This window comes from Lithobates pipiens, unplaced genomic scaffold (genome assembly GCF_037356315.1).
Source record: "Lithobates pipiens isolate NorthernLeopardFrog02 unplaced genomic scaffold, aLitPip1_a1.2 Scaffold_16, whole genome shotgun sequence".
Taxonomy (NCBI): domain Eukaryota; kingdom Metazoa; phylum Chordata; class Amphibia; order Anura; family Ranidae; genus Lithobates; species Lithobates pipiens.
In genome coordinates, this window is record NW_027507748.1 from 128,113,314 (window position 1) to 128,132,297 (window position 18,984).

Genomic DNA, 18,984 nt, shown 5'->3' on the forward strand with positions numbered 1-18,984 from the left:
TGACATAAAGCCATGTGACCCCGCCCCTTGTCCCTATATAAGTGGCCGTGCAGCGCGTCCCTGGCATTGTGGCCGGAGAGAGCGTCGAGTCAACATCTCCAGGAGAAGAAGGAGAAGAAGAAGAAGAACGGAAGGCGGCAGCGGCGACAGAAGACCGGGCCACCGCCTTTAAAAGAGCTATAAGAAGGCGCGGTGGCCCGGCAGAAGAACCGAAGAGGGGGACAAGACCCCCGAAGTCGGGAGAAGAGGGCGGCGGCGAGGAAGAAAGCCGGAACTCCTCCGCTAGCAAAAGAGCTACAAGAAGATAGCGGAGGAGTCCGGCGAGAAGACCCCCGAAGACGGAAGACCCCCGGAGCTGTGCAATAAAGTATTTTATCTCGTGTGTTGTGTTTTTTTTGTACTTTTATTTTACAGGTGAATGGGTAGGGGTACATTGTACCCCATACTCATTCACATAGGGTACGGCGGACTTAGTACGCCGTATTAGTCCACTGAAAAAGTGCCGTGTGTGGGCAAGTAGCCCGTTCGAAAATTCAGACGGACAGTTTGGCGGACGTCCACCAGACTAAGTACGTCGGACAGATGGCTACGTGTGTACGCGGCTTTATCCTACCTGACACTGGCCTTCAGAAGCTCTACAAGAAACGCTGATTGGCTGCTCAGCACTGGTGCAAAATGTTGATTAGTGGCTAGCATGGAAGTCAGCCTGTACTTGTACTACATGTGACAGTTTGCTGGTCCCACACAGTGGGTACTGCTCGCAGACACTATATGAGACCTGCAATGGCCACCCACGTGATATGTAGTGACATTCAGCCAGAATGAAGGACAGCATAGATCAGCAGGACATCCGAATTTTGTTGAAATCCCAGGACAGTCCCATGGAATCCAGGATGGCTGGGAGGCTTGTTATCTATAGAAAATGTACCATAGCGTACAGAATAAATTCTGAGCTACTCATACCAAATTTTAGTTACAAAATATTTATAATTCTAAACATAAATGAAAATTCATTACAGCAGATGCCTTTTAGGACCCCTCCTTCTCCATACTACAGTGGATATAAAAAGTCTACACGCCCCTGTTAAAATGTCATGTTTTTTTTATGTAAAAAAATGAGACAAAGATAAATAATTTCAGAACTTTTCCCCCTTTAATGTGACCTATAAACTGTACAACTCAATTGAGAAACAAACTGTGGGGGGGGAGAAGGTAAAAAAAAAAAAAAAAAATGTGGTTGCGTAAGTGTGCACACCCTCTTACAACTGGGGGTGTAGCTGTGTTCAGAATTCAATCACATTCAAATTCATGTTAAATAGGAGTCAGTACACACCTGCCATCATTTAAAGTGCCTCTGATTAACCACTTCAGCCCCGGACCAATAAACACCCTAAGGACCAGAGGTCTTTTTACAATTTTGCACTGCGCTGCTTTAACTGGTAATTGCACGGTCATGCAATATTGCACCCAAACTAAATTTACGTCCTTTTCTTCCCACAAATAGAGCTTTCTTTTGATGGTATTTGATTGCCTCTGCGATTTTTATTTTTTGCGATATAAATGGAAAAAGACCGAAAATTTTGAGAAAAAATGATATTTTCTACTTTTTGTTATAAGAAAAATCGAATAAACTCAATTTTAGTCATACATTTAGGGCAAAATTTATTCAGCCACATGTCTTTAGTAAAAAAAATGTCAATAAGCGTATATTTATTGGTTTGCGCAAAAGTTATAGCGTCTACAAACTAGAGTACATTTTCTGGAATTTACACAGCTTTTAATTTACGACTGCCTATCTTATTTCTTGAGGTGCTAAAATGGCAGGGCAGTACAAACCCCCCCAAATGACCCCATTTTGGAAAGTAAACACCCAAAGGAAGTTGTGGAGAGGCACATTGAGCCCATTGAATATTTTTTTTTTGTCCCAAGTGATTGAATAATGACACAAAAAAAAAAAAAAGTTTACAAAAAGTTGTCACTAAATGATATATTGCTCACACATGCCATAGTTATATGTGGAATTGCACCCCAAAATATATTCTGCTGCTTCTCCTGAGTACAGGGATACAACATATGTGGGACTTTTTGGGAGTCTAGCTGCGTACGGCACCCCGAAAACCAATCACTGCCTTCAGGATTTCTAAGGGTGCAAATTTTTGATTTCACTCCTCACTACCTATCACAGTTTCGAAGGCCATAAAATGCCAAAATAACACAAAACCCCCCCAAATGACCCCATTTTGGAAAGAAGACACCCCAAGGAAGTTGTGGAGAGGCATGTTGAGCCCATTGAGTATTTTTTTTTTGTCCCAAGTGATTGAATAATGACAAAAAAAAAAAAAGTTTACAAAAAGTTGTCACTAAATGATATATTGCTCACACATGCCATAGTTATATGTGGAATTGCACCCCAAAATATATTCTGCTGCTTCTCCTGAGTACGAGGATACCACATATGTGGGACTTTTTGGGAGTCTAGCCGCGTACGGCACCCCGAAAACCAATCACTGCCTTCAGGGTTTCTAAGGGTGCAAATTTTTGATTTCACTCCTCACTACCTATCACAGTTTCGAAGGCCATAAAATGCCAAAATAGCAGAAAACCCCCCAAATGACCCCATTTTGGAAAGTAGACACCCCAAGATATTTACTGAGAGGCATGTTGAGTCCATGAAATATTTTATATTTTGCCACAAGTTACAGGAATTTAAAATTATTATTTTTTTGCACAAAGTTGTCACTAAATGATATATTGCTCACACATGCTATGGGCATACGTCAAATTACACCCCAAAATAAATTCTGCTGCTTCTCCCGAGTACGGGGATACCACATGTAGGAGACTTTTTGGGAGCCTAGCCACGTACGGGACCCCGAAAACCAAGCACTGCCTTCCGGATTTAAATATAAAATGCTACCAAAAAAAACTTAGCGATCGCAGGGATCAGGCCTGACTCTGCGATCGCTGCAGTTATGTGTTTAGTGTTTTGTAAGTGACAGTGATTGATCGATACTGCACTTGGGTGGGCTGGGCAGAGGGGCAAAACGCAGGTGCCAGCAGGTATCTAGGCTGATCCCGCTAACAATGCGTTTTTTTTGGAACCCTTAACTGCTGGGGACGCTAGTATAGATCTGATCAGATCAGATATTGATCTGTTCAGATTCTTTACCACTACGGGAGGTGTATGCTTTGCGCGTGGGTGTTAGCGGTACTGGCACTAACCTAGCGCTGCCTGGGGCGACGCAGACCCTGACCCTAAAACCTAATTGATATCACCCGCCGGGTGATCAGGGGGTTAAACCTTTATTGGGTAATAAATGGTGGGTGCCCTGATGCTATAAAAAGCAAACTAACCAGAGTCACCCGTAACACTTATACGGTGATCACTGGTGAAAGGGTTAACTAGGGGCAATCAGGGGGTTCAAATTTTTTTATTAGGTAGTATATGGGGGTCCCTGGCGCTATATAAAAACCTGACGGGGAACCTAAATAACTAACTGGCTAACCAGCGTCACCAGTGACACTTATACTGTGATCGCTGGTGAAAGGGTTAACTAGGGGCAATCAGGGGGTTAAAACCATTATTGGGTAGTATATGGGGGTACCTAGCGCTATAAAAACCTGGCGGTGAACCTAAAAAAATAACTAGCTACCTAGCGACACTAGCGACACTAATGCAGCGATCAGAAAAATGATCGCTTAGTGACACTGGCAAAAGGGGGTGAAAGGGTTAACTAGGGGCAATCAGGGGGTTAAAACCATTATTGGGTAGTATATCGGGGTACCTAGCGCTATAAAAACCTGGCGGTGAACCTAAAAAAATGACTAGCTACCTAGCGACAATAGCGAAACTAATGCAGCGATCAGAAAAATGATCGCTTAGTGACACTGGCAAAAGGGGGTGAAAGGGTTAACTAGGGGCAATCAGGGGGCTAAAACCATTATTGGGTAGTATATCGGAGTACCTAGTGCTATAAAAACCTGGCGGTGAACCTAAAAAAATAACTAGCTACCTAGCGACACTAATGCAGCGATCAGAAAAATGATCGCTTAGTGACACTGGCAAAAGGGGGTGAAAGGGTTAACTAGGGGCAATCAGTGGGTTAAAACCATTATTGTGTACCTGTGTGTACCTATGTGTCAGTGTAGTGTTTTGGTGCACTTACTTTGTGTCTTCTCCTCGTAGTCCGGTCAAAAAGACCGCCCCGAGGAGAATGACATCACTTCCTCCTTCCTGTGTATACAATACGCAGTGGGAGAAAGCTCGTCATTGGCCAGGAGCGATCCAGAGGGGGTGGCCAGAAACCAACGGCCATCCCCTCATCACAGATCGCTCCTGCAGTGAACCGGACCGCCGTATCCAGTGGGAGGGGGTCCGATCGGACCCCCCACCCGCTGGAAGGCAGGCACGTACATGTACGTGCTTGTGCCTGCCTGTGCCATTGTAATGACGTACAATGGCAATACGGCGGTCCTTAAGTGGTTAACCCCAAATAAAGTTCAGCTGTTCTAGCAGGTCTGTCCTGACATTTTCTCATTTTCAAAAGCCATAGTCCACAGAGCGCTTTCAAAGCATCCGAGGGATCTCACTGTTACAAGGTATCAGCAGGGAGAAGGGTAAAAATGAATTTCCAAGGCATTAGATATACCATGGAACACAGTAAAGACAGTCATCAACAAGTGGAGAAAATATGGCACAACAGTGATATTACCAAGAAAAGGACATCCCTCCAAAATTGATGAAAAGACCAGAAGAAAACTGGTCAGGAAGGCTGCCAAGAGGCCTATAGCAACATTAAACGAGCTGCAGGAATATCTGGAAAGCACTGGCTGTGTGGTACATGTGACAACAATGTCCCATATTCTTCATGTGTCTGGGCTATGGGGTAGAGTGGCAAGATGGAAGCCTTTTCTTACGAAGACAAATATCCAAGCCCAGCTAAATTTAGCAAAAACACATCTGAAGTCTCCCAAAAGGATGTGGGAAAATATGTTATGGTCTGATAAAACAAAGGTTGAACTTTTTGGCCCTAATTCCAAAAGATATGTTTGGCACAAAAACAACACCGCACATCACCAAAAGAACATCATCCCACCATGAAGCATGGTGGTGGCAGCATCATGCTTTGAGGCTGTTTTTCTTCAGCTGGAACAGGGGCCTTAGTCAACGTAGAGGGAATTATGAACAGTTCCAAATACCAGTCAATATTGGTGCAAAACCTTCAGGCTTCTGCTAGAAAGCTGAACATGAAGAGGAACCTAATCTTTCAGCATGACAATGACCCAAAGCCAGTGGCGGCCCGCCCATAGGGGGAGCCCGGGCGCCGCCCCCCCCCCCCCCCCTCCAGGCAGTCACACAAAAAAAAATTTGAAAAAAAATATATATATTTTTTTTTAAATGGCCCTTTAATGAAAAAAAGTCCTTAAGTGCACTGTGTACGAGTGCCGGACACAGTGCACTATGTGAAGCGCCACGTCAACGCAATCACAAGATTGCAGACGCGGCGCTTCATTTGCGGGGTTTTAACCCGCCTTGTAGCGCAATGAAAAGTGCCGATCTGCATCCGCTCGGCGCCCATAAGTTTACTATGCTATGTGCTTTGAGTGACAGACTAGTTAGTCTGTCACTTCCGGTTTTCCCCTGTGTCAGACCAGTGTGCCGATGCGCCGAGCGGAGGAGCAGAGGAGCGGAGGAGTGAACTCCTGCACTTGCCGCTATGAAACAACAACAAGGTAGATGCTGGAAATCCACAGGAGGGGGGCAGAGCTCAATGATTCCACTGACAGCCAAACGAGACACAGCAACACCAGTGGAAATATTAGAATCACTGAGGATCACACAAGGCTGGTCTCCTTATTTCTACAGGATGGATGGAGGGGGAGGCTTCACAGGGGCTGTGAGTTTATCAAGTGCTGATCGTCAGTGCTTCTATTATCTCTACTGGTGTTGCTGTGTCTCGGTTTGGCAGTGTCAGTGGAGGCTCTTGTGAAACACACAGCCCATATGAAGCCTCCCCCCACCCACCCATCCCTCTGTCCCTGATTCATCCCACCCACCATCCCTCTGTCCCTGATTCATCCCACCCACCATCTCTCTGTCCCTGATCCATCCCACCCACCCACCCACCATCCCTCTGTCCCTGATTCATCCCACCCACCAGCTCTCTGTCCCTGATCCCTGATCCATCCCACCCACCCACCATCCCTCTGTCCCTGATTCATCCCACCCACCAGCTCTCTGTCCCTGATCCCTGATCCATCCCACCCACCCACCATCCTTCTGTCCCTGATCCATCCCACCCACCATCTCTCTGTCCCTGATCCATCCCACCCACCATTCTTCTGTCCCTGATCCATCCCACCTACCATCTCTCTGTCCCTGATCCATCCCACCATCCTTCTGTCCCTGATCCATCCCACCTACCATCTCTCTGTCCCTGGTCCATCCCACCCACCATCTCTCTGTCCCTGATCCATCCCACCAACCATATCTCTGTCCCTGATCCATCCCACCCACCATCTCTCTGTCCCTAATCCATCCCACCATCCTTCTGTCCCTGATCCATCCCACCCACCATCTCTCTGTCCCTGATCCATCCCACCGTCCTTCTGTCCCTGATCCATCCCACCTACCATCTCTCTGTCCCTGGTCCATCCCACCCACCATCTCTCTGTCCCTGATCCATCCCACCAACCATATCTCTGTCCCTGATCCATCCTACCCAACATCTCTCTGTCCCTGATCCATCCCACCATCCTTCTGTCCCTGATCCATCCCACCCATCCATCCATCTGTCCCCGATCCATCCCACCCATCCCTCTGTCCCTGATCCATCCCACCATCCTTCTGTCCCTGATCCATCCCTCTGTCCCTGATCCATCCCACCCACCCATACCTCTGTCCATGATCCATCCCACCCACCATCCCCCTGTCCCTGATCCATCCCACCACCCCTCTGTCCCTGATCCATCCCTCTGTCCCTGATCCCATCCCACCCACCACTGATCCAACTCCCCACCCCACCTCCATTCCTCTGTCTCTGTTTATCACCATCCCTCTGATCCCACCACCAAAGGCAAACATGTAAGATATTGCATTATTGCAGTCACTAAATGTGATGACTGTATTTGTTTTATTTTATTAGGCTTTCTTGTACTTCATTGTCTGCGGTGACCTCTGCCTATTGCTGTTTCCCGAGCACCTTTTTTGTGTTTCCTGTTTTTTTTTCTCTGGTGAACGAGGAGTGTGGCTGGGCTGTCAGACATATTGATGTGTCATTAGAGCCTGGTGTATAATGTAGAGCCTGGTATATGATGTACAGAGCCCTGTCTATAATGTAGAGCCTGGTATATGAAGTATAGAGCCCTGTGTATAATTTAGAGCCTTGTATATGATGTACTACAGGGGACGGAGTTGGTGGATTCTATAATGGGTGGGGCTTATGAGAAGTGGGATGGGTCAAAAGGGTGGGCGTGGTATAGCGCCCCCCCATCTTAAAACTTCACCAGCCGCCACTGCCCAAAGCATACATCCAAATCAACAAAGGAATGTCTTCACCAGAAGAAGATTAAAGTTTTGGAATGGCCCAGCCCAGCCAGATTGAAAATCTGTGGGGTGATCCAAAGAGGGCTGTGTACAGGAGATGCCCTCGCAATCTGACAGATTTGGAGTGTCATGATGTGCCATGCTAATAGATTCATACCCAAAAAGACTGAGTACTCTAATACAATCAAAAGGGACTTCAACAAAGTATTCGTTTACCACTTCCCTACCGTCCTATAGCAAAATGATGGCCGGGCGGTGGTTCAGTTATCCTGACTCGGCGTCATGTGACGTCCTTCAGGATAACAGCCGCCATGCACCCGTGGGGGCACGCATCGCGGCGATCGGTGGTGCGGTGTATCAGTCTGACACACCACTACACCGTTCTCGGTAAAGAGCCTCTGGCAGAGGCTGTTTACCACGTGATCAGCCGTGTACAATCATGGATGATCACGATGTAAAATAAGAAAAGCCGGTGATCGGCTTTTCCTCACTCGCGTCTGAGAGACGCGAGTAGAGGAGAGTCGATCAGCAGCTCTCCTCACAGGGGGGGTCTGCGCTGATTGTTTATCAGCGCAGCCCCCCCTCGGATGACCACACTGGACCACCAGGGATGCCACTAGGACCACCAGGGAAGGGGGCAACATGTGGATGGCCAGATATGTACCCCATGGCCATCCACATGGGCACTGATTGGCACCAGTATGAACTAAAAGAGAACAGTGATGCCCAGCAATGCCACCCATCAGTGTCATTGGTGCCACCCATTAGTGTCATCAGTGCCACCTATCAGTGGCCATCCATGCCCATCAGTGCCACCTATCAGTGCCACCTATGAGTGCCCATCAGTGCCACCTATGAGTGCCCAGTACTGCCACCTATCAGTGCCCATCATCAGTGCAGCCATATCATTGAAGGAGAAAACAAAGAAAAACTTGTTTTTTTTCAAACTTTTTGGTAGTTTTTTTATTTGTTGCGCAAAAAATTAATATCGCAGAGCTGATCAAATGCCACCAAAAAAAAGCTCTATTTGTGGGAACAAAACGGTAAAAAAAAAAAATTGGGTACAGTTTTGTATGACCGCACAATTGTCATTCAAATTGCGACAGCGCTGAAAGCCGACGGTGCCTGGTATTGAAGTGGTTAAGAGTGTGCACACTTATGCAACCATATTATTTTATTTTTTTATTTTTACTTCCCTCCAAAGTTCTGAAATGATTTAGCTTTGTCTAATTTTTTTACATCACAGAAACCTGACATTTTAACAGGGGTGTGTAGACATTTTTTATCCACGGTATATGCAAATATATAACGCGGTTGTGCTTGGTGTTAGCATCAGGTGTCATGAACATGAAAGGAGTACAGCCTTCTTTCTGAGCACATTAATGTTTCTATAACGTGTCTGATATGATTCTAGTCCAACAACCTAATGCAGAAGATGGCATCACTCTGGAATGCCAACAATGTGTAGCGTGCATCTGGTATGAATGAAAGGCTAATTCACATCCGTAGTGGTCGGAGAATGCCCCACTATTAGGTCACTGAATCATTTCGACCATTCAGGATGTGCGGCCATGCAGAGGAGACTAGGATGTCAGCAGTTAACCTGTTTTCTGTCATTTATCTGGAGCCTTTGCTGGAGGTTACTGTCTGGTATTATCATTTCACCGTGTCTGTGTGGAGGTTTGAAAGTAAAATATACTGTATATAGTGATATAGGGGTTGGTTGGCTCAGAGGTGGTGAACCTTTGAAAGGGAGTCCATGTCGGTCAGAACTATGTTTATGGGCACATTAGCTCACTTTTATTGAAACAAAAAGTAAAGTCTTCAGAATGCAAGGTTTCCCACACAGTGGCTTTATTCATAAACAGCATCAATAGAAAATGCCAAGACACCTGGCTCTTCTGTCAGCAGCACCGCTGCTCTCTCTGGTCTCCCAGACCATGGGCTCTTCAGGCTCACTCAGCCTATGCTTGCAGTACCTCACTGCACAGGCCCACTCTTGGACTCTGGATAGGGTTCTACCACCCCAGGCTCTCCCACTTTTTAGCTCTACAGATCTCCCTCCTGGACTCTCTAGTTGCCCTTAGCTTTCTCGGTCCTGTAGGTAAGGGAATCTCTCCACTATGGAGTCTTGTCTCCACAGTAGGTGACCTTTCTTGGCTGGAGCACACCTCACACACATACTATAGTATCTCCAAATGGCAGAAACTGCAACTGCCCTAAGCTACTCTCAGACCTGGATTATAACAGCCATGCACACGTGTACTCGCACAGCCTGCAGGTGTCTAGAAAAAAAACAGACACCGGATCAAAGGTTCCGTTCCACCAAGACACTTTAAAGCAGGGATATGCAATTAGCAGACCTCCAGCTGTTGCAAAACTACAAGTCCCATCATGCCTCTGCCTCTGGGTGTCATGCTTGTGGCTGTCAGAGTCTTGCTATGCCTCATGGGACTTGTAGTTCTGCAGCAGCTGGAGTTCCACTAATTGCATATCCCTGCTTTAGAGCCTCCAAAATCCAGGCCACCAGCTGGGATTACAAAACCCAGAGACAACGCAGAACACAGCTTTCTCTGCTCACAATACACACATTGCAGGCAATTAAACTGTTGGTTTGAGAATCCTGTGTCCTTTCCATATCCCTTTCCTAATTTCACATGGCAGGGCCTTGCAATTACAATATACAAAAACACACACTATGTGTATAAGCTTTCACTAATGCCGCGTACACACGATCAAACAATCGGGTGGAAAAGTCCGGCAAACTGAAGTCCGCCGGACAATCCCCCCGTGTGTAGCCTCCGGCATACTTTTTTGACCCGAAAGTACGGCGGACTTAGAAAGTAGTTTTGCACTCCAATCTTCCCGCCAGACTCGCATTTCGGCGGACAATCCGGCCGTTGGGACTGTGACACCATAATGGTTGGGGACATCATCCGGTGATGTCCCTATATAAGTCGCCGCGCGCCCGGTCAGAGCCATTGTGAGCGGAGGATCCGACGAGGCAACATCTAAAGAGAAGAACAGAAGGCGGCGGCGACAGCGGCGACAGACGACCGGGCCACCGCCTGTAAAAGAGCTACAAGAAGGCGCAGTGGCCCGGCAGAAGAACCGAAGAGGGGGACAAGACCCCCGAAGTCAGAAGAAGGGCGGCGGCGAGGAAGAAAGCCGGGCTCATCCGCTAGCAAAAGAGCTAGAAGAAGATAGCGGAGGAGTCCGGCGAGAAGACCCCCCCGAAGACGGAAGACCCCCGGAGCTGTGCAATAAACTATTTTATCTTGTGTGTTGTGTATTTTTTGTACTTTATTTTACAGGTGAATGAGTAGGGGTACATTGTACCCCATACTCATTCACATAGGGTGGGGGGCCGGTATCCGGGGGCCCCCTTATTAAAGGGGGCTCCCAGATTCCGATAAGCCCCCCGCCCGCAGATCCCGACAACCAACGGCCAGGGTTGTCGGGAAGAGGCCCTTGTCCTCATCAACATGGGGACAAGGTGCTTTGGAGTGGGGGGGCCGTGCTGGCCCCCCCTTCCCCAAGGCACCCCCCCATGTTGAGGGCACGCGGCCTGGTACGGCTCGGAGGGGGGGCACTCGCTCGTCCCCCCCTTTCCTGGCCGGCCGGGTAGCGTGCTCGGACAAGAGTCTGATGTGGACCTGGGGGGACCCCCACGCCAATTTTTTTCGGCGTTGGGGTTCCCCTTTAAGTCCATACCAGGTGGCGGGGCCAGCGACGTCTCCTTCGTGGGCCCCGCCTACCTGGAGACGCGCTCGAAATGAACAGACTTTCCTCCGCGTGTGGGGGCGAGTCCGTTCATTTCAAAAGTAGGGCGGATAGTACGGCAGACTTAGTACGCCGTATTAGTCCGCTGAAAAAGTGCCGTGTGTGGGCAAGCAGCCCGTTCGGAAAGTCCGACGGACAGTCTGGTGGGAAGTCTACCAGACTAAGTCCGTCGGATAGTCCGCTACGTGTGTACGCGGCATTAGATTTACTGTGCAAAGTGAGTGAATGATGGATTCTTGACTAATATGGAGTACATATAGAGAGGCAAACTCCAGTCGTAATTTTTCTTCTAATGAACTGTACACACGGTCGAACTTTCCGATGCCAAAATCCGTCTGATTTTTTCTGATGGATTTTGGCCCAAACTTTTCTTGCGTACACGCGGTTACACAAAGTTGTCGGAAAATCCGATCATTTCGAATGCGATGATGTAGAACACATACAACGGGACTATGAACGGGTCACTAGCCAATAGCTTTTGTCTCGTAATTTATTATGAGCATGCGTGGCACTTTGTCTGTCGGAATTGTCCACACACGATCGGAATTTAAACGATCGGATTTTATCTGAAAATTTAAGATCTGGCTCTCAAACTTTGTGTGTCAGAAATTCAGACAGAAAAAGTCAGATGGAGCCCACACACGATCAGATTTTCTGACAACATGATCCGATCGCACTTTTTCCGTTGGAAATTCTGACCGTGTGAACAGGGCATTAACCGTTTGGCACAGAAAGTACGCAAATATGCAGGCTCTCGGCAGGTAGGGCTTAAAGCTAAGAGGCTGCATATTTGCGTACCAAAATGTAAACAAACCTGTGCCGAGAGTACACTTAACAAAAAGACAATCGCGGCAGTTACATAATCAAAAACCTCGCCTCCCTGCATCAGAAACCCCTTAAATTGGCGGGAGGCACCAGCGTTAAGTGGTTAAGGTGGCTATACCACAGCAGAATCTGGCTTAAATAGTCATACAAAAATTCTAAACATAGTTACTAAGAGCATTTGATTTAATTTCATCCAGATCTGCTGCTTGCATGGAATCCCAGATGTATTAACCACTTTACCTCTGGAAGATGTACCCCCTTCATGACCAGGCCATTTTTTGCCATACGGCACTGCTTTACTTTACGTAACAATTGCATTGCAATTCATTAAAATTAATGTTTTTTTTTTCCCACAAATAGTTTTTATTTGGTGGTATTTGTGTGCCTCTGCGGTTTTGCTTTTTTGCGCTATAAACAAAAAAAGACCAACAATTTAAAAAATTATTATTTTTTTTTTTTTTTAGCTATAAAACATATCCAATAAAAAAAAAAATGTAATTTCTTCATCAATTTAGGCCAATATGTATTCTGCTACATGTTTTTGGTAAAAAAAAATCTCAATATGCGTATATATATTGATTGGTTTGCGCAAAAGTTATAGCATCTACAAACTATGGGGTATATATATATATATATATATATTTTTTTACTAGTAATGGCAGCGATAAGCAATTTATAGCGGGGACATTCTGGCACTAACTGACAGTTTTTGGGGACCAGTGACAAAAAAGAGGTGCCACCCTGTAGCAGTAAGGTGTACCTTAACCACTTCAGCCCCGGAAGATTTGACTGCTCAACGACCAGGCCATTTTTTGCGTCGCTTTAACTGATAATTGCGTGGTCGTGCAACGCTGTATCCAAACAAAATTTATGTCCTTTTTTCCCCACAAATAGAGCTTTCTTTTGGTGGTATTTGATCACTTCTGTGGTTTTTATTTTTTGTGCTATGAAAAAAGGAAGAGAGACAATTTTGAAAAAAACACAATATCTTTTATATTTTGCTATAATAAATATCCCACATTTAAAAAAAAAAAAAATTTCCTCAGTTTAGACCGATATGTATTCTTCTACATATTTTTGGTAAACAAAAATTGCAATAAGCTAATATTGATTGGTTTGCACACAAGTTATAGCATCTACAAAACAGGGGATAGATCTATGTAATTTTTATTATTATTATTATTTTTTTTACTAGTAATGGCAGCGATCTGAGATTTTTATTGGGACTGCGATATTGCGGTGGACAAATTGGACACATTTTTGGGACCATTAACAATTATACAGCGATCAGTGCTATAAAAATGCATAAATGTATGTCACTGGCAGGGAAGGGGTTGACACTAGGGGGTGTGTTCTAACTGTAGGGAGGATGGGACTGTCTAGGACAGTGATGGCGAACCTTGGCACCCCAGATGTTTTGGAACTACACTTCCCATGATGCTCATCTACACTGCAGAGTGCAGGAGCATCATGGGAAATGTAGTTCCAAAACATCTGGGGTGCCAAGGTTCGCCATCACTGGTCTAGGAGGAGAGAGATCGGTGTTCATACTTAGTATGAACACACGATCTGTCTCTACTCCCCTGAAAGAGGTTTACACACACAGATACCTTTTACTTTTTATAAAAAAAAAAAAAAAAGTGTCACTTTTCCTATTACGAGGAATGTAAACATCCCTTGTAATAGAAAAAAAGCATGACAGAACCTCTTAAATATGAGATCTGGGGTAAAAAAGACCTCAGATCTCATACTTACACAAAAATGCAATAAAAAAATAAAATAAAAAAATTGTAGTTTAAAAAAAATAAAAATGGCCCTTTAAGAGCTATGGGCGGAAGTGACATTTTGACATCGCTTCTGCACTGCAGTGTCACGGAGATGGGTGGGGGCCATCTTCCCCTCACTCGTCTCCATGTCAGCCCAGGGGACAGATGCGATCGCCTCCGCCGACGGCTCCGGTAGGTGATGGAGGGCACCGGATCGTGGCGGGAGGGGGGGACCCTTTCCCGACATAGATAAAAGTGATCTTGCGGCTTATCCACTGCAGAGACCACTTTTATCTTGTATCGGACCGCTGGCCGAACACGGGAATACCGGGGTTATGGCAGCTAGCTTTTTTTGTTCATAGCACAAAAAAAAAACGCAGAGGCGATCAAATACCACCAAAAGAAAGCTCTATTTGTGGAAAAAAAAGGACATCAATTTTGTTTGGGCACAATGTCGCAAGTAGGGTTGCCACCTGTCCAGGATTCACCCGGACAGTCAGGGTTTTGAATCATGTGTCCAGGTTTCAGGCAGACTGAAACCCGGACACATTATTCAAACCGGGCGGTGGCTCCTCAAGTAACCGAGATAGTCACTCAAATCTGTTGCCATCTGGGAGCTGCAGGTGGCTGTCTTGGGGCAAGTTCAGCATCACTGGTTGGCGGGTGATGATGTCAGATCAATTTGGCCACACCCACCGTTCGCTGCTGCACGCTATGCACACCACATTACTACTCTCCTTGGGGCACCCAAAGGTGTCTCATGCCGCTAAAGTGTTCGGGTTTGGCTTGAAGAAAAGGTGGCAACCCTAGTCGCAAGACAGCACAATTGTCAGTTAAATCGATGCAATGCCAAATCGCAAAAAGTGCTCTGATCGGGGAGGGGGTAAAATCTTTGGGGCTGAAGTGGTTAATATGTGTTTCTGTATACAAAGCTAGAACTCATTTCCCTAGAGATATTGTTGTATTGTATTGTCTTTGTGCTTGGTCTACGCTCCTTATTAATCTTTATGTAATTGCATTGTGCTTTGTCAGATTGTGTGTAGATTAACCCCTTCATGTCCAGCCCCAGCGTCCCTTTAAAAAGGTCAGTACGCCCAGGGGTTGGGAAGGATCGTCAGTCATGTGACCACTGGCTTGACTGGCTACACACCTTGGATCTTCAGATTGAGTCTAAATATTTTTTTTATTGATGAACATCACAAACAAAGGGTGCAACATTTAGGAGTTGCACAGGACCCCTTTGAAAGGGTTCTGCGTGGCTCTGAAACATTGTACTCTCCTGTTTGTGATGTGATTGTTCCTCAATAAAAAAACGTTTGGACTCAATGTGAAGATCCGTGGTGTGCTGGCAAATATTTACATTATATGATACATATTCCAGTCCCCAGCTTATGGTTGCTGCAGCACCCATTATTTTAACCACTTACTTACTGGGCACTTAAACCCCCCTCCTGTCCAGACCAATTTTCAGCTATCAGTGCTGATGCACTTTGAATGAGAATTGCGCGGCCATACAACACTGTACCCAAATGACATTTTTATAATTTTATTCCCACAAATAGAACTTTCTTTTGGTGGCATTTGATCACCTCTTATTTTTTGTTAATATAATATATATATATTTATATATTTTTTATATTTTGTTATAAAATTTTGCAAACAGGTAATTTTTCTCCTTCATTGATGTACGCTGATGAGGCTGCACTGATGGGCACCAATAAGGCAGAACTGGTGGGCACTGATAGGCGGCACTGAGAGGTGGCACTGATAGGTGGCAGTGATGGGCACAGATGGGTGGCAATAATGGACACTGATAGGTTTCACGGACAGGTAGCACTGATAGGTGGCACTGATTGGCACCACTGGTGGGCACTGATAGGTGCCACTTGTGGGCAATGATAGGTGGCACTCATGGGCATTGATAGGTGGCACTGGCAGGTGGTACTGATTGCCACAGATAAGGCAGATGTGCCTCCTTCCTCTTTGTGACCGATGTCTCTTGCACATAAGCTGGTGAGGAGAAAAAAAAAGATTACCGAACTTTTGTTTACACACACGTGAACAGCTGTCATTGACAGCTGATCACATGGTAAGGGGCCAGGACTGGCTCCTTACTCAGATCTGTGATCACCCTGAGTCTTGGTCACTTGGTGATCACAGCGCTCACCCTGCAGGGGGCACGCCGGGGGGTGCAAAGGGGAGGCCGCCGTATGACGGCCTCACAGAAATTCAGGTCCCCGCTGTGGCAGTCATTCGGCTATAGCGCGGACGCCAAGTGGTTAAAGTTAATTCCAGGAATGTGTGCAATAGGAATATGGACAATCACCTTGATTGGCTGTCACAGTGGTCAGATGATCAGGAGCCGGTTCCACCAGCTACTGATTGTTCGTGGGGACCAAGAGCAGTCTCTGACAGCTTGGTCTCTGTACTGGGAGAACACTGACCGTGCTTCAAGTTCAGAAACATCAACCACCTAGTGACGTGTATGTGCGGTGTATGGGTGTTAAAGCCCACCCTTTTACCACAGCACATACAGTATGTGTTACACAGATGGCAGTGTGATGTTATTAGATCGGCCAGACGGAAGAGATCTGAGTGTGTGTGAGGTTGCCCAGCAGACACACTGCCAACTGGTAGCTACCGTAAAGTCTTGGGTCTAATGTGCTGGGGCACTGCGAAAGGTGATTAACAAAAGGATTCTAGCTTGTAGGCAGTCTGAGGAATCACAGAAGTGTGTGCTAATAGCTAGACAGCTCCCCAACCCTTAAAGTGGTGTTGCCACCAAAAAAAAAAAAAAAATTGCTCAAAATTCATAAAAATAAATAAAAAAAATGTTTTACTCACCTCTAAATGCCTGTTGTTAGGGGTCCCTCGTAGTCTGCCTTCTTCAATGCACGGGCTGGTGACATCACTTCCCCTCGTGCCGCATAGTCATCTGGGATCTGTCACGTGTCCCAGATGACTGTGCGGCGCATCACAGCGCCCGGCACCGCTCGCGCATGCGCAGTGGGTGCCCGGCTGTGAAGGCACAGCCGGGTGCCCACAGTAAGAATGCTGGTGCTGCGAGCGGAGCAGGGAATGAGGGGGGGCTTCGTTCCCCCGCATCGCTGGACCCTGGGACAGGTAAGTGTCCGATTATTAAATGTCAGCAGCTGCAGTATTTGTAGCTACTGACTTTAATTTTTTTTTTTTAGGGGGCACCCCACTTAAAGGCTCGTACACACTATAAGAAAATCTTATAAGAATTTTTGTATAATGTGTACACAACTTTCGACAGCAGATTACGAAATCCCAAAGGGACAAACTGCAAAATTTTGCTCGTACGGAAACAGAACAAACGGTGTGTACCGTCGATTTTCATACAAGAAAAATCAGAAAGGAAAGACTACACATGATCAGAAACAATAAACAACAAAAAAAAAGTCTTTGTCATGCGCGAACTTTCGTACTAATTTTTTTATTCCAATTTTCTGTGAAACGAGGAAAATCGGACAGTAATTTTCACAATTTTCTTATAGTGTATTTCCCACTTTAGTGTGCACCATGTATTGGTATCTGCTGTGTATGGCCAGCCAGATAGATGTGGGTGACACCTCCCTCTAGTGGTGGCTAGAGGTATTGTGGACTGTGACAAGTGTATCACACCAGGTTTTACGTTTTCACCAAAAAAGGGGAAGTTCCTCTATTCCCTCCTCCCACCACTGTTTACAATGTGCAATTTGATCAATTTCATATAAGATATTCACTTTAGAAAGATTGAATTATTTTTATTCACATCATGGATTCACTATGGAAATATAGCACAACTTGTTTTTGGAAAATATTTCATTTAAATTGCAGAGATGACAGGTGGAAATTGGAAGGCAAGTATCAAACGCAGTGTGTACAGATGTATGCTGCTAAAGCAGAAATATGTCACAGCAACAAACACCATAACATTAGCAGCGCTATAATAATCCAAACCTTTTAGGATTTGTTAAAAGTTCACTAAAATAGTTAAATAAGTATGAAGTCCACTTTATATATATGATGAGTCAGATGTAACTGTAGGATTGTCCATCACAGAAAAATCTTTGCAGATAGTAATTCAAAACAATCGCCTCCTCCACACTGCACGTGTCACAATCCACCTAGGAAATGCACTTACCAGATGATACTGGGTTATATGCTGTCAATGGATGATGTCTGCTCACTGCATACACTCTGTCAGATGATCCTGGGTTATACAGTTGGCTTGCAATGGGTGTTGTCAGCTCTCTGCATGTAAACCATCTAGAGGTTTGCTCGTCACAAGCAGAGAACAAAGATACACATAGTACACCAGTACTAAAAAGGTATTTATTATAGGTTTTCTTAAGATTGCACACTTACAATGTGATTCAAAATAAAAGAGCATGTAAAAACAATGTATCACAAGTTGATATTCCTGACTAACTCTCACCGCTCCCTGAAGGCCTGACCACGCAGCAACCTACATCGTCGGCTTTCCTGCTTGCCTTACCCGGGAACACCGCAAGAGCGGTGAGAAGTAGTCAGGAATATCGACTTGTGATACATTGTTGTTAAATGCTCTTTTATTTTGAATCACATTGTAAGTGTGCAATCTATCTAACCTATAATAAATACATTTTAGTACTGGATTACGCTATGTGTATCTTTGTTCTCTGCTTGTGACGAGCAAACCTCTAGGTGGATTACATGCAGAGAGCTGACAACACCCATTGCAAGCCAAGTGTATAACCCAGGATCATCTGACGGAGTGTATGCAGTGAGCAGACATCATCCATTGACAGCGTATAACCTGGTATCATCTGGTAAGTGCACTTCCTAGGGGAATTGTGACACGTGCAGTGTGGAGGAGGTGATTGTTTTGAATTATTATCTGCAACGTTTTTTTTTTTTCTGCGATGGACAATCCTACATTTGCATCTGCCTCATCATATATATAAAGTGGACTTCATACTTATTTAACTATTTTAGTGAACTTTACTAAATCCTAAAACGTTTGGATTATTTCAGCGCTGCTAATGTTATGGTGTTTGTTGCTGTGACATATTTCTGTTT